A 15,639-nucleotide genomic window follows, 5' to 3' on the forward strand; every position below is an offset into this window, starting at 1 on the left:
GACGTTGATCGTTGATTGCGAGGATGAAGATGGTGGTGAAAAACTCGCACTCTCCAAGACTCTTCAAAGTCTCTTCTCCAGTCCGCTCTCATACAAAAATTTGTTGAGAGCCTTTAGTCTATCTGGCTGATGACGAGGATCAGGCGAAGGTCCAAATAGAACATTCTCAGTCAATAGTGCAACGACAAATTTCGACAAGATGCCTGTCAGCGATTTTATCTGTACATAAAATCGCGGACAGGTGCACAAGAGTTGTTCTGTCGTCTCAGGAATACCGCATTCTTCTTAGTTCGGACTATCGGCCCGGCCGATGAGATGCAGGTAGCGCCGGGTGAAAGCCACACCTAATCGTAATCTGTGAAGTTAGCTTGCATTGCACCTTTTCATGGTGTGTGGTGTACGTATTTTCATCTCTGGGTGGCGTTCGTGAAGGAGGCGATTATGATGACCTGGCGAAGCCCAATATATTGCGGTATTATTGCGCAGGAGCCTATGCACCAGAGCATTAGTGTGTGGTTGTGAAAATGGAATGGACACTGGTGCGGCATTAATGTTGACCACCTTTGCCTCCACGTCGGCGAGCTCATTTCCATGTGCGCCGCAGTGTCCCAGAATCAACTGAAATCTTATGCAATGGCCAGCTCTTAGGGCGACATCGTGTGATTCGATCACCTCTTGAGCACGGATACAGTGAGGTCATTGTCTAAGTGCAGAGTCTACCACTGGGAGTACCGGCTTGGAATCTCAGAATATAGTCCAAGTCTGATGTGGCTCCATCGAGATAGAACGATTTGCTTCCCGAATGGCAACAATCTGTGCGGCCGTTGATGTAGTTTGGAGTTTGAGAAGGAAGCGCTTACGCATGTTCGGTGTTACGAATGCCGCGGTTGAAGTGGTTGTTGACATGGCCTGTCAGTAAATATATCTATATATAGTAGCGGCATATTCTTCAGATATATTGGATAAAGTAAGGTGTTTCACTGCACGTGAGGTGATTGTTTTCGTGACTCTGGGAATGGGTATACGTTCGCCACAGGTCTTGACAAAGTCCAGCCTGGTGCGGCCGCTGTTTTGCCGTAGTAAAGCCTGAGAGATGGACTCTCTCATGATCCGAATGAGATTACGAGAAAGCGCTGTCTGGATGTAGAATGTTAATCGTCGACAGAGGGGGACGTTCGTGGCGGGTCAATAGATATACCCTTAAAGGCTCGCATGAGAGATAAACGCCGATAGGCGGTACACGTGCTTCCGCATTCACACCTTTTGTCGAAGTGCAGCGTGGTAGACCAAAGCACGTTCTCACTGCTTGAGCTTGTAAGCTATCAAGTGCACTTAGGCAGGAAGGGCGGATGTTTGCAATAATCGGTAAACTGTATCGTAGGGAAGCCTACGAAAAGCGATTCGTACAGCTGAAGCAATGGTCTCTCTGACGGGCCCCACTCCACGCCTGCTACATATTTAAGCAAGCTGCTTAATTTGGACTTGAGCATCCACACTCGCTTAAACCGGGATAACGGAACGTGAGCGCGGACATTGGTTGGGCGTCTGTATAGGCAGTGATGATGCATAATTAGCTTAAAAGGAACAATTAAATTTGTAAATTCATGTCAAGCGGAACTAGGAACGAAATTAGACTGCCCTCTCAGGTTGCTACGATCGCATAACAACAACAACAACAACAACAACAACAACAACAACAACAACAACAACAATGATAATAATAATAATAATAATAAACAACCGTGTGGAATACAACGCTTAATAGTTTAGGAAGTTCATTCCGTCAGGCCAGCTATATAGTGTCCACGCTATGTATGAAATGAGGTGTATACGCTTCGTCCAGCCTGTAAGTGCGAGGCGTCTATTTCCTGTCGCCATGAATGCAACGAAATGCAGCTAGTGCGCAAACTGATTTTGCTCAGCTGAACAATAACGACGGACGTCATCAGAGCGATAAATCGAGTCGCAGTGGCAAGAGAGAGAGGTAGCGAATAACAACAATGTCGTGATTTATTACACGTGGACAATTGCGTCGCAGTCTTGTGCTATGCTATTGAACCCAAGCGGCGATGGAGGTCGTATCCAGAGCCACGAGCACTGCGCAGTATTTCTACGCAACGTTAGGCTCAATCACGTGGGTATCTCGCGTAAAATACGAGGTAAGTGGCGAAACTTAAAACATTCTACAATAGACGATACGCAAGATTCGCAAGTGCTCTTCTCAGTATATATCGTTTGCTCTAACGAATATAGCGGACCTCCGACTAAAACTGCAATAAGGTGTGTGTGTGTGTGTGTGTGTGTGTGTGTGTGTGTGTGTGTGTGTGTGTGTGTGTGTGTGTGTGTGTGTGTGTGTGTGTGTGTGTGTGTGTGTGTGTGTGTGTGTGTGTGTGTGTGTGTGTGTGTGTGTGTGTGTGTGTGTGTGTGTGTGTGTGTGTGTGTGTGTGTGTGTGTGTGTGTGTGTGTGTGTGTGTGTGTGTGTGTGTGTGTGTGTGTGTGTGTGTGTGTGTGTGTGTGTGTGTGTGTGTGTGTGTGTGTGTGTGTGTGTGTGTGTGTGTGTGTGTGTGTGTGTGTGTGTGTGTGTGTGTGTGTGTGTGTGTGTGTGTGTGTGTGTGTGTGTGTGTGTGTGTGTGTGTGTGTGTGTGTGTGTGTGTGTGTGTGTGTGTGTGTGTGTGTGTGTGTGTGTGTGTGTGTGTGTGTGTGTGTGTGTGTGTGTGTGTGTGTGTGTGTGTGTGTGTGTGTGTGTGTGTGTGTGTGTGTGTGTGTGTGTGTGTGTGTGTGTGTGTGTGTGTGTGTGTGTGTGTGTGTGTGTGTGTGTGTGTGTGTGTGTGTGTGTGTGTGTGTGTGTGTGTGTGTGTGTGTGTGTGTGTGTGTGTGTGTGTGTGTGTGTGTGTGTGTGTGTGTGTGTGTGTGTGTGTGTGTGTGTGTGTGTCGGCCTCGCTTATACTTACCTCCCACCGTTCATCTCACTGTCCAAGGTTTCAATACGCTTCTCTGAGCTTCAGCTGTGCTGTAGTATCGGAAGCTGAGGCCGTCTTGCTTGGTGCAGCTTATGCGTAAGAAAGGCTGTTTACACAATTTAGCATATCGTCTGTTGTGTTTCCTATTGTTCTAGCTCCTTGTACTTCAACAGCATTGACAACTTTCTAAGTCTTTGAATTAGAGGAATGGATCACTTGAGCTTTACAAGTATTCTTACCGTTCTTTCTTTTCCCTGCATAAATGAAGCATCAAATAAACGAGCATTTCCTTTCGAATTCTACAGCAGAGGTACTCGAAGGAACACTAAAGAGGAACATTACATTCTCTTAAACTGCAAGACCATTCTTTCAAAACTATATTTCGTAAATTTTGTACTTAAGGGTTGATTACTTGTATAAGAAGGGAAAGCCAAACTAGCATATTTCGCGGTACGTCAGTGGCAAGTCGTGTACTCCAGTGTGATTTCTCGTATTTGAGACGTTGCCCGCCTAGTAAAAGTTCCAAAAACTTGCAAAGCTGATCCTATGCTTCCTTTAGCAGCGTGGTACTTCTTTGTCCGTGGACAATCTACAAAGCCCTAGAAGACGCCGTCAAAGTCCGTGACGTCACAGATGCGCTGGGGCGGAAACTTTGATGCGGCGTCGTCATCCATTTTTATGATATTGCGTTTTTTTTTCTGTCTTATCGAGCCTTCTCTTAAGGTAAAAGGACGCTTTCTTGGTATTGCAGAAGCATAAATCACTATTACAGCTCAACTATTCTTTTCATCCTTTAGTGTCTCTTTAGAAACGAAAAGAAAAAAGAAAAACGCCCTGCGCGCGACCACGACGGTAACAGGGTCACGGTTGTTTTCGAGCGGAAACCAGCGGAATGCCAAGGAACGAGAAGGACTTGGGCGCAAGCTGCCGAGAGCGGCTCACGCTCGATTCGTAAAGACGTTAGCGCTTCGCAAACCAGCGTGTCGAAAGTGAGTTGCCCAAGCTTCGGTCTGACAGGAAAACGAGCGAAAACGACTTGCAAACGGGTACCTTAATTTAGCTCGTTACACGTCGTCACATCCCGGCCTCGAGAAGACACGGAAAGCCTTGGCACAACTACCTGACATAATCGCTTGGCGCGAGGTACGCACTTGTGTCACAGTTTCGTTCTCCTTTTGTTACCGTTGAGCTTTATGACTTAAGTTACATGACGCCGCTAGAAAGAAAAATAACATTGAATCCATTCGATTCGAAGAGCAGAAGTCCCTCCATACAATTTGCCTGCACTTGCTGAACTAGGAGTCGGCGCTGCACCTCCTTGTTCATTTCGCTGGCGTTGCAATGTGGCGTCGTCTGCCACGTCGTCATTCGTTTCACACGGTGCAGACTTCGTGCACGACGAGTGCAGAACATCTCCTGCTCTTGCAGGATATGTGTACTGCGCCACGCTCGCGCAGGAGGTGCCGGGCCAGTGCATGCTGCACGAGCTCTGTATCGCAACGAAGTGTAGTTCACGAAGTGCAGGCCGAATCGAATGCGACGTGGAACGCTTGTGAACGCTACTGGTGCGGTAGTGTTGACAAGCTTTCCAAATCTGCAGTGACGTCTATATACGGTCGAACCGGGTTATAACGAATAAGTGCGAAAAAAATATTTTATTTTTATATATATCAAGTAACTCAATATACGCAAACTCGCTTATAACGAACTTAGGTGGACTTTTGTGACACGCTGCTTATAGACGAAGTTGTTATCTCCAGTGGGGAAAAAAAGAAGCAAGAAAGAAATCCACTTTTTGAATGCAAAACTATGTGTAGTATCGATAGTGTACCTTCGCCTGAGCCTTGAACTGTTTCTCAGCGTCACTGTAATGGCGTTCCCTGTATAAGGTGGGATTGTGTATGCCTGCTACAGGTCACACTACCTATTATGGCTTTATTGCGCTCGCAGCCCACGCCTCGGATTCGATATAGCCATTGTCTAGTTCGTTATGAGAGTCATTTTACATGAGTAACGGCCGGTGACTTTGGCGTGTTCGGCATTCGAGAATAATTCGCTTTATTCGATTTCGTTATAGTCGTGTTCCACTGCAGCACTACTTCATTTGGTCACGGCGTCACTGCAGCAACTGTCAGCAGCTGCTCGCAGCGCAGAGATTCGATGCAGTGTAAACACAAAGAGAGAGAGAGAGAGAGAGAGAGAGAGAGAGAGAGAGAGAGAGAGAGAGGAGTCGGGTGCAGTGCAAAAGAAAAGCAGGCTGTAACAACGTGGAGCAGCGCCACTGCTGTCTGCGTACAGGTCGTGCCCTTCTTCGGTGATGCATGATTGACGAGCTGGGGCAGCGGATACGACCGCGCAGCCAGAACAATGGAGGGCACGCGCCACCGCCAGACTGCCGGAATGTTTCCGATAAAACCCTCCTCCCGCATGTTTCTGCACGCTGCGGCTGCTGCCTGCACGTAGCTCTTGCTTGCCTGTCCCGCGTTTCGCCGCATCGCCAGTGGCCCGAAGACAAAAAAAAAAAAAAAAAAAAAAAAAGGACCGTATGCGCACAAAAAGACCGCCCGTATACCACACACCTTCCGGCCTGTACCGTTGAAAACAACGCCGCAGCATGCAGTCTACTCACGCAAGTGCGTACCTCTATAGCGAAGCGAAATCTCGGAAAGTACAGGCTAGATGGTTCGATACAGTCACTGATGCGACGTGGACGAGACCGAACGACAAGGACCGTGCGCTACACATGCAAGCAAAATATGAACATTTTTACGTGCAGCGAATCGCACGATGCGATGGTGCGTGCGGTACATCGCTGCGGACTCGGTCGCGATTGCCGCTCGCTTTCGAAGGGCGTAGAGTTATTTACAAAAACGGTATTAGAGAAAATTTCGGCGCACGATCGTTCAGCAGTATACCGTAGAATGACAGGTATGTGCACGTATTTGTCTAGTTTTCGTACTTGCGGATTCGGACCTTCTGCCGGCGTTATTTATTAAGCTTCGTAGCTGCTTCTAAATTTCCAAGAACTCATACCTATATATGCACGAATGCCACGAGTATCTGAGCGCTTCATAATCATTGCGAGTCGTTGCATTCACAAAGCAATGCTCTGCTGGAAACAATCAATTTGCTAAGTCACGAAGCCGTTTGAAGCGGCGAAGTTTGCCTGCACCTCCCGTAGACACTAGCCTCAGAGTTGCCTCTGGTTAATTTTGCAATTTTGCCCTGCAGTGGGCCTAACCATGATGATGATGATGATGATGATGATGATGATGATGAATTTTGTAAGAAACGCTACGGCCGAAACGTGATCGTCGCAACGAGCACACTTCCCGCCGTCACTCACGTTGTAAGGGAACCGTGCAATGTAGTGAAGGTTGCAGAAACAGCGAATTGTCTACGTATCGCTGCTCGGAAACATTCTTTGTTTTCAAAACAGGGCTGACGCACCGATGCGTAGCGTTGCGATCCTGCGTGGGAAAGAGTGAAAATCTGAGGACACTAATGCTCTGCTGCTCCTGTAGGTACAATTAAGGGTGCATACGTGCCCTTCGAGTCGTGTTATTCTTGAATACAGCTGCACACATGATACCTTTAAGTAACGCGCAAACTGCGTCGACTAAGGAAATTACAGCCCACGTGATCCCATACATTATGTTGTCATTGTTCTGGCTTCAGTGTCCTTACAACTGTTGTCTGGGGGAGAGAGAGGAAAATGGCTCAGTTTTAGAAGTCCTCGTTATCCGATAGCTTCGTAAACAACAATAAAAAGAAATTTGGAAAAGAAAGAATGAAAGGCACCGCAAGAAAGTATATGCCAAATAAAACTGGCGCGCTATTACACGTTGCCGATAGGTAGATCGCCTTACTGAGTTTGGCTATCTTAGTGCGCGAGTGAGAGACAGATAGAAGCAAGGCAGGGACGCTGGCCAGAGCTGAGTTCTCGGTTTGCTACCCTGCCCTGGGGTAGGGGAACCACTATTTACGCCTTCTCGCGATGGATCTGTACCTACATATATCACTGGGCAGCCGATGGTGGTTTCTTTCCGTTAGGTCTAAGGCCATAAGGCGGCAATATTGTAGAAGTTTATTAGTCAGAAAAGCGAGACCTAGCAGGTCCTTTGTACCTGACTATACGAGAACTAGAACGCTCGTTCCAGTTCTGCCTTTTCGCGATTCGCTTGCCGCAGAATTGAAAGACGCGCCGCGCCTTCTCTGTTGCCAACAGTTCGGGTAAGCGCGCGCAGCATGCCACTGGTTGGACGCTATCCGGTGGTACGTTCGCAACACCGTAGCGTATGTGCGGAGTAACAAACATTGAAACTCATGAGAAACGTGGATGCCAGCCCCTTATAATCGCTGTCTGGTGATAACAAGTACCGTTATCGGTGAAGTTACGCGCCTGAGGGTCTCGAGCGCTTGAACACGCTTGCGTGAGCCGAACTACCGACCTGTCGTCATCTAGTCGGAGTCATATGCCCAATTTGTCGTTAACAGCATTGGCTGACGAGTCTTTCTCGTGCACCGTCGATAACTAACACCGCTCGTATCCCTCGTCGGCGCTCTGAGGTTCATTAGGAACATCCGCACTACGCATAAGAACGCCAGCCATTTCCATTATGCTCGCCAGCGTGCTATACATACAGTTCGCGTGAATTTTCGGGCCACAAGATCTGTCAGGCGCAGAAATTTCGGACGTTGCCTGCTCCTTCGGCAATTTATTGAACTTCACGGCAAAACGTAACTCAGCGAGCATCATATTCAAAAAGGGGAAAAAATCAAAATAAATAAATAAATGATCAAACCACCCATCGAGGTTCGGCGAGTTCCTGCTAGCAACGCCGAGAAGGTTTTACTTCCATCTAATACCGTATATATACTCATATATATTGCGCTCATTCGGCACTTCGGGCAGCGCTATAGTAATCTCTTGGTCAGCACCAAGAACATTGTTGTAACGCGGCATTAGAAGCCAGCTAAGGGCCGTAAATGAGCGTGTTATTAAAAGAAAGTATTTTCACGTCGTTTGCTCTTTAATACTTGCTGAAACTCGGCGGATCTGCCGAAATATGTTTCTTTTCTTTTTTCAATGCTGCTCATTAAGTTAGTACATGGATTTGCCTAAACTTCTTCCTTTTGCCTCCAAACAGCGTTGTGACTTTTGCAGATGATCATTTTCACCGAAATATTGCGTTATAAGTGCAGCAAGGTTTGGGTACGGGCTAGTTGGTGTTCCATGGTATCAATCGTCACTTACAGCGCATACATAGACGAGTGACAAAGAGTGCAACAGCTCGCCGAAAATTCTGCAAGTGCGCCTTGTCCTATTGACGATTAGAAATATAGGCTTGCTTCGAAGTTTCGGAACAAAAAGGCGCGCAGATCCATCGTAGTAAACGAAGCCGCAAGCGCATCTGAAGCCACGACCTCGACCATCAGACAAATCCGTTCACTAACCGTCATGCCCACAGCGGCTGTACGATCGCAGTGACACGGTTTCCCCTAGTAAGATTTGTATGAAACGCTATGGTTTCTAGAAGACACCGAACTACTGGCTCAATCTTGAAAACGTTCACAAACACGCTAGTTTGCTAGGTGCGACAGCTCGCGCACGAGCGGAGAAAATACCAGGCGCGGTCCTGCAAGGCTAGCGGCGCCTGAAAACATGGAACAGCATGGCCCTCGGCCCCCAGTCGTCACCAACAGCGCTTAATGCGGAAAAAAATGAAACTAGATCTATACAATTATAGATGTATTGGTGTTCGACGTAGGTGTCTGTTGCACAATCCCTCACTACTACAGTACTGAAAAGTGTCAAGGACGTTGCCTTCGAGCGGAAGATAATAGGCGTCGACTACGCAAACTACGAAGGAAAGGTATGCCGGCTTGGTGTATAGCTATGCTGGTGTTTCGGCACATCAGCCTCCGTCTTTATATCTGTCCATATGTCTGTCTCTCTTCTTCTTCAGTTCGTTTTTTGTTGCTCTGGAAAAAAAGAAGAAACGCCGAAGTGAGAGGGGAACAGAAGGAAAGAAACTAAAGTGGGTGTTGGGGGGAGGGGGGCGGAAAATAGGTGGAAGCCAGACAAGGATTCGCTTTCAACGCTTTCACGGAAAAGCGCTTGGAGGGCGTTATACGCACGAGCATGATATAGTGGCATATTTGCCACTTTATTTCATCTCTTTTCTTTTCCTCTGTAGCGCCATATGATTCGCCGATTTCGCGGGCATTGTGCGCGTAGGCGTGTGTATACGTAGCATACGCAGCCGTGCGTTTCGAGCGTGATTCAATCGAGCACGACAGCGGAAGTCGGCGCCGCGCTCGAGCGCGCCACGCTCGTGTTTATTTCTGCAACTATTTTTTTTTTCATTTATTTCGTTCTCTCTTTTTCGTCCTTTCATTTATTTGAGCGAAATTTACCAGCGAGTGGTGAATATATATTGGCTACTCAGGCGCGGTGAAAAACTCGTGCATGAGGCACGCGTCTACCGAGCGGAATTGGGTATTCATTCCGCTCTATATACATACGGCGAAAATTTAGGCACGTATACTAACTCGGGCAGCGCCGGTCTCGGTACGCTAGGCAGTTGCTTTTCATTTCATTTTTTTTTTCCGTTGACGCTTTCACTGCTGCGCGAGCTAGAATTACGGTGCGCAGCAAAGGCATGTCGCAACCTGCACCGATCTTGCTATTTATAGCCGAGAATGCATACAGGTGCGGCATACGGGCGAAGGTGACCTCCAAGGCGCGCACTGCCGGAAGTATTTAAACTAGATCGAGAAAACGAAACTATAGAAGGCGAATTGCTCTTCCTGCGGCTGCCTGTGTGCGTGATAGGGGGATGGAAGGAGGGGGTGGCGGCGGTGTTCTTTCACAAAGGCATAGCTTTTCGGGCGAGAGGCCACAAACGCGCACCTCGCTTTCGGGTTAGATGTAAGTAATCTAAATTGCGGAGCTGAATTACCGAAAATGTACAGTGATTTACGAAGGGCGCCGCATGTGGAGAGAGGCTGCAGAGTAACCTCGACCAACTGGCGTTCCTTAACGTGCTGTTAAATCTAAGAAGACGAACTCGTTTGCAAAGTGGCCGCCGCAGTCGGTAATCCAAGTCGCTACCCCGTGGTCAGCGGCAGAACGCCTCGTGCACTGCTGTTCAGAAGCAAACATGCAGCGCCACTGCAGCGAGTGCCAGTGAAAAATGTGTTCCCCTGCTCGCCGCCACGCAGGGGTCAGAATGGCCAGTAGCGACGCCAACCTTTGCACGCGGTGAAGAAAAAAAATTGCTTTTGTCTACTGGCGTGTACATAGATGTCACAATGACTATAAAATATACCGCCTGGAAGCTGGCGACGGCAGAATTCTATCGATTTCCCTGGAAATCTTACACGGGGCTGACTGCAGCGGTCCGTCGCGCGCAAGGTAAAGAAACGCGCCTTTACTTCGCACGGTTTTCCTCTGCTTGCTCTCTAAGATATCGTTAGGACATAGTCGCCTCCCTTGTTTTCCCTAATTTAGGGGTGAGAAAACATTCGAAGTTTCGAATATGAATCGAATATTACTATTTAATTGTTCGTGTTCCATGTATTTTTGAATAATTGAACCTAACCAAGTATGTCGCAATAACATACTGTTGAAGTCTTGTTACTGTTCTTCATCTGCTAAACAAAGTATCTGAAAGTATCAGATCTGAAACAGCGACGAAAGTTGTTAAAGGAATGCAGAAACAAAATGGATAATGGAATCGCTGTTTTCGATTTCGCTGCAATAGCCTACATGACAACCTGTGTGTGCTGCTTGTAGAGTGTCATTTTTCGGCGGTCTAGTCATGCAGCATTTTTATCTTTTACGCTATACGACCACACACGCTTTTTCTTGCAACGGGTCCTCTTGCATGTTTTTGCGACACACATGTCCTCCGGCAGTTTTTTTTTTTTCCTTCTTTTGCGGCAGCCATTTAGCATATTTCTAATGCTCTATTCCATACAGCCGCCAGTCATGCTTCTAAAGCTTGTTCGCAACCGGGCTCTAAAGATATTGAGACGCTGTTTCTGCAGTTTTTAATGAACGACAACTAGTATTTATGTTTTAGACTGAACCTTTGCCATACGAGAGCTGCCTTTTTTTTTCTTTTACTTATCGTTACTGGCGTTGTACTTAATTAAGCATACAGAAGTAAATATTCTTGCTGCAAATACATACATGCGTCTTCGGTTTCCTATTCGATCTTCGATACTTAATATTCGTATTCAATTCGTATACGAAAAATGTGGTATTCGCCCACCTTTACTCATTAATGTTAGTCAACATGTAACGTGTCCACACTCGAGGCAATTCGCGCAGATACGTACACCGATCAAAAACCGGAGAGCTCAGTTCGCTGCGTCTGCCTTCGCCGACGGCCTGATCTGACGGCGCGAGCTTGCTTTTAAGCGGGGCCAGTATTCGCAAAAGCTTCTTACGCCAGGAATTGCTCGTAAGATATCAATGCAGCCGATCCTCGTGCCTGACGCATTAATAGCGACGGCGGCCGTCTGACGACAAAGAGCAGTTACGAACGAGCAGATTTTTAAGCTCTAATTGGGCCCGACTGGGTGACCCGGTCTTGGTCGATCGTCGGGCCGGGCTGGCCAGCTTTCTGCTAGCGTTAGGCTCCCGGGCTACTGGGCCGCCAAACTGCGGCACTCGCACATCTATATAGTCCCAGCCGGCGCGTGCTAGATAAGAGGTTTCGCGCTTGTGCCAAGCCGACACATCAAGCTGGCGTTAACACGTACCTTTGCAAAAAAGTGCAAGCGCTACGAAACAAGTGTTCCGATAACAACCGGAGTGATCAGCAAGAAAGCAGTGTGCTCCTGTATAAGCGCACGTCGTACTCAACGCTTTCTATTGGTGTCGCCACGTGCACTGTCGGAAGATCTCCGACGGATCGGCGGCTCTGTATACTGACTCGTTCCCTTGCGCAGTGCATGATTAGCGACGCACAAGTCAGCATCGCAAACCAAACGGCTCCGTTTGAAGTACTCGTCAACATTCATCCTTATTCTCCCGTAGCCGCAGAACGGTAAGTGCATGGGGCTCGTTTCGCGATGTCATTATCACACGGCGACGACCGAGTGCAGCGCGGTTGAGGTCTCCTCTATTGAGCGACAGTTACTGCGCTGCACTTCACCCTCCCTTTCGCAACCTTTACTTAAGAATCGCTCTTGGCGCCGACAACAGCCGCGCACAACTTCGGGCCACGCGCCGTGTTCCCTAGGGAACGCAGGAAATGTGTTCGCAGGCCGCAGTGGCGCCGCCATACGAGCGCACGTGGCCTGCCAGCCTCGGCGGGTCACGTTCGAGTGATCAGGCTTAAGAGGTCGGAATGAAATGCTAGCGAGAAGAACTGAAGAACATGCGCAATTCCATCTCATGAGCCGTGTGATTTGTTTCGGTGCTTTAGTGGGGCCCCCCTCTTTTGGGTCACGAGTGTCCTTGTCGAGTTTTAACTTGCTTGTCTTTAAGATGTGTGCAATTGTACGTACACTGGCACCGACCTCTTTACTGAAAATGTTCTGCCTCGTGTTATCGATTTAATATCTCCCATCGATTGGATATCCCCGCGTTGCAGCAAAAGAACTACGCGATGTCGCGGCCCAGACGCTAAGGCACCGAACTATACTGAAGCCGTAGGAGCCGGTTTCTATAAATCCTTCAGGAAATATTTCATTTGTGTGTGTGTGTGTGTGTGTGTGTGTGTGTGTGTGTGTGTGTGTGTGTGTGTGTGTGTGTGTGTGTGTGTGTGTGTGTGTGTGTGTGTGTGTGTGTGTGTGTGTGTGTGTCTGTGTGTTCTCAAATTTGTTGCTTGTTCAAGTCTTCAGCTCGCAGATCCTGTGCGCAAAATCATCTGCAGTGGAATGCTGCACACGCCGTAGCAGCGCCAGAACTGTATCGTGTTAAAACTTCCGCGCGATGCTACGTTGCACGCACGCAGCTTGGCTTGTGTGCGCGGGAGGCTGTAAAACGTTACATTATGAGACGTCGCCGTTTTCTGAGACCGTGGTGATAAACGTCACAGCTGCGGGCGCTCTCCGCGTGCACGCGCTGTTCAATCTGCTGCGACGTCACTTAAAACGTATAACTTTCAAGTATCGGGACTGAAACTACTCGGAAAAATTTTTAAAATGGGACTTTCCTAAAAGAAAACAAAAAGAGAAGCAAAGCAAGAAAAGCTAAATTCGCGTTCCGGAATCCCACGTCCCGCTCCATGATCATTTACAGCAGGTTCATTACTATGCGAAAGCAGGCAGGAATAAACCTGTGAAATTGTAAGGTTTTTTTTTTTTTTTTTTTTTTTGACGTAGTTCTTTATGCGAGGCCCGGAAGGGCATCTTCAGGAAAGCGCGCGGGGTGTCACGTCTTCCTCGACTTTCCCGTCTGTTTCTTCGTTTGTTTCCTTTTCTTTTCCTTTCTTCTTCTTTTTTTTCCTTTTTGCTTGGAGCAGGTCGTTCAGACCGTAGCAAGCGCCGTTTAATTAACTCCTGCAGAGGTCAAAGCAGTATGTGAGCTTGGCGGTTTCTCCTCGTTCTCGCTGCGGCTTGCTTTCCCGGGAAACCGCGCGCCGCTGAATTATTGCGTACAGCAGTCGACCGCGCGACGTCAAGACTCGAGCTCCACCGCTGTAGCAGGCATATATACTACAGGAAAGGAACTAACGCTGGCGCGGGTGCGCTCGTCGGTGCGCAACTACAAAGCGAGACCGACCCACATCGCTCCGTGGAGCCACGAAACTCCATGTTGGCGCGTGCGATATATTCGGAGCCCTTTGTGGCTGCCGCCATTGTCTGTTTGTAACCGCGGCCGTGCCGAGGCGCTGCAAGACGAGATCGCTGGCGTTTCTCGTGTCAGACCCCTGGTTCGCTGTCGTCGTTTCTCTCGTTAGGTATATATTTCTCGCTTTCTCTCGCTCTCTCTCTCTCTTTATTTCTTTAGTTGTTTAGAGCCGCCGTGGTGACGCAGTGGCTAAGGTGTTCTGCTGGCGAGCACGAGGTCGCCGGTTCGATTCTCGCCCGCGGAGACTGCATCGGCGAACCTCCATTACGGCGTCTATCATAGCCTCAATGTCGCTTTAGAATGTGAGACTCTATCTATCTATCTATCTATCTATCTATCTATCTATCTATCTATCTATCTATCTATCTATCTATCTATCTATCTATCTATCTATCTATCTATCTATCTATCTATCTATCTATCTATCTATCTATCTATCTATCTATCTATCTATCTATCTATCTATCTATCTATCTATCTATCTATCTATCTATCTATCTATCTATCTATCTATCTATCTATCTATCTATCTATCTATCTATCTATCTATCTATCTATCTATCTATCTATCTATCTATCTATCTATCTATCTATCTATCTATCTATCTATCTATCTATCTATCTATCTATCTATCTATCTATCTATCTATCTAATCAGCTTTGCTTAGCACAGCCTTTTGGACAAGTTAGCGTATGAGGGGCGAAAGGCTCGCCCATGAGGGCGAATTGCGTCAGGTTCAGTTCATCGACGACGGTTTCCGTCCAAGGAGTGCCGACCAGATCATTTCGGACCAATGACCGAACAGTGATCTCAAACGGAAGCTCAATAAAAAGACATTTCGCTGATGCAAATCAGAGAAACTCAAACGTCAGAGGCAGCTAGAGAAGCATGTGGGCCTGTTGGCATTGCATGACAGGGAACTATGGTTACAGCGCTGAAAGGCACAGGGACACAAGAATAACAAGGGAGACACACATGTAGTGCTGCGTGTGTGTCTCCCTTGTTATTCTTCTATCCCTGTACATTTTAGTGCTGCAACCATAGTTCTCTGTGAAAGACAGCGCGGAGCTGCATAAGGAGAGGTTTCACACCTTTGGGAAGTGTGGGAGGTCTGGTTTGCCAGAGCCCGGAATCTACTCAACGAAGTTGGCAAGCGCTTCACTGTATCCCGTGTAATTGCTTCGCTGTACCCGAGTCTCGATCACTGTATCCGATTTTTACGCGAGTTTGAGTCTGCTATGGAAAAACGTTTCTCTGTATCCGACTTTATTAGCACTTCAAAACCATGCGTCGTATCCTATGCGTATTCCTGTGCGCCGCGCCGGCTCCACTCTGTATACCTGCTTCTCGCGACACAGACTACGCCGCCACACGTTTCCTCCACCGCGCGATAACCGCTGTGCGACTCCGTCGTGCAGCGCTGTAACATGGCATACTGCTCTCTTGGGATTTGGGGATAGGGTCGCGCAGAATTCCTTTCCGCCCCGGACATTCTTCAATGATGATGATGATGATGTAGAACGTTTTGTGGCGCAAGGGCCAGTAATGGCCAAATAGGGCCAATAAATGGTATGACGTACAGTCGACGGCGCGGTCAAGGACAAAGGATACATGCAACATCGCCGTATAGTGGCCTAACTACATTCGCTGTAAAGTGCGTAAAATACTGAACGTATTAAAAATGTGACAATGATACTTAAGATTAGCATAGAAGAATATGCTACGAAGGGGTGATAGACTGGAATGTGTCACCGGCAGCAACGCTACAGCAGCCTCACGAGAGCCACCGAAACATCATTTTTGTTTGTTTGTTTGTTTGTTTGTTTGGCTTTTGAGACGTTGTGGTTTCAATATAAATGTTCTAG

The 15,639-nt window shown here is 47.7% G+C and overlaps 1 protein-coding gene across 3 annotated transcripts in view; it reads left to right on the forward strand.

The window, feature by feature from the left end:
* The window catches only part of LOC142576039 (beta-1,4-glucuronyltransferase 1-like), a 102,189-nt gene that overhangs the window by 69,300 nt on the left and 17,250 nt on the right, over window positions 1-15,639 (forward strand). Inside the window, exon 1 of one of the 3 annotated variants that reach the window (XM_075685943.1) lies at window positions 2,074-2,159. The exons of the other annotated variants lie outside the window; for them this stretch is intronic. The gene's annotated coding sequence lies outside the window, so the exon portion shown is untranslated. Of the gene's footprint in view, window positions 1-2,073; window positions 2,160-15,639 lie in introns of those variants that run through there. 3 annotated transcript variants of the gene reach the window in all.

Source organism: Dermacentor variabilis, chromosome 3 (assembly GCF_050947875.1).
Source record: "Dermacentor variabilis isolate Ectoservices chromosome 3, ASM5094787v1, whole genome shotgun sequence".
In the NCBI taxonomy this organism is placed as follows: domain Eukaryota; kingdom Metazoa; phylum Arthropoda; class Arachnida; order Ixodida; family Ixodidae; genus Dermacentor; species Dermacentor variabilis.